The sequence below is a fragment of the Octopus bimaculoides genome, chromosome 27, assembly GCF_001194135.2.
Source record: "Octopus bimaculoides isolate UCB-OBI-ISO-001 chromosome 27, ASM119413v2, whole genome shotgun sequence".
Classification (NCBI taxonomy): domain Eukaryota; kingdom Metazoa; phylum Mollusca; class Cephalopoda; order Octopoda; family Octopodidae; genus Octopus; species Octopus bimaculoides.
This window is the reverse complement of record NC_069007.1, coordinates 16,371,435-16,372,835: the sequence shown is the minus strand read 5'-3', so window position 1 is coordinate 16,372,835 and position 1,401 is coordinate 16,371,435.

Here is a 1,401-nt window from a genome sequence, read left to right as displayed (position 1 = left end):
TGTCTCATTCCCTCATACACACACACACACACACATGCATGCACGCACACACATACACATACACATACACACATACACATACACATACACACACGTACATAAATACTAGGTTATATGTGTGTGCGAGTATGTGTGTGTGTGTGTATATATATATATATATATATATATATATATATTATTAAGGTGAGTTATTCACAATTTACAACCAAGAGGCACATGTATATACGTCACTAGGGTGACTAAGGGTGCTAAGCATTGCTAGAAATAAGAGTCAGGACAATAATTCAAAGTTAATGATATGATTTCAAACGGAAAGACTTTCGTTTATTTAAAAATGTCTTCGGTCAAGTAAAACAGAATTATTGTATTGATTACGTTCTAGTTGATAATATATAGGTTTTTAATTTTTTAATTAGTTAACTCTATAATTTTTAGTAGTTAATAGTTTATTTTTTTCATTAACTCATTTGTAGGTTGATTGTCTATTTTCTTTTTTGTTGTGTATAGACGGTAATTGCAGACGTCGTTAACAAGTATTTACATATTGTGAATTGTTACTTGAATTAACGCTGAAGTGGATTTATATATTTTTCTGTTTTTGATCGGTTTGGCGTTCGGTTAATTTCTTTCTATCATAATACGTTTCCTCATTTCTGGGCTATTGTAAAGGTCTTTATATTTTTGTTGGTAGAACACATTCATTCCTATAATGAATTCCTGAGGAAAAGCCTAATTTGTGATTTCAAAAGGATTATATTTCGTTTCGTTTTGAATTAATTAGGCTTGGAAACAACTTGTAGAGTTTTTATTGGATATATGTACCAACTTGGAATAACGTAACGTCTACAGAGCTACAGCAAATATCCTGCTCAATACCACAGATTTTCTTGTCAATTGCTTGACCTTAACCAATTGAGCATGTCCCTTGGTGGCTGACTGCATCTCTGATGACGAGCATAGTTTGTGATTTACGAATAAGGGCAAGAATTCTGAGGGATATCGTGAGTGATCGATACGATCTATTCCAGTACTTCAAAGGTACATTATTTTGTCGACCCACTGGAAATGGTAACAGGCAGAGTCGACCTCTGCAGTTCTGGAACTCAGAACACAAATAGTTTCTCACATTAAATAGTTTCATAATATCAACAACAATGACTAACTCATCTTTATAACCTTATCAGATGATGTTTCATGTTATTGTTGTTGAGGATGATGATGATGATGACGACAATGGTAGTGATGATGATGATGATGATGGTGGTGGTGGTGGTGGTGGTGGTGGTAATGTTGGTGGCTAATGAGTGTTTTCTCACGTGAACTGCCGCTATTTATTAATGGCCGGACCAGCTGTTTATTATTTTCACCCCATCCAGGCCTATATATTAATATTGACGTTTA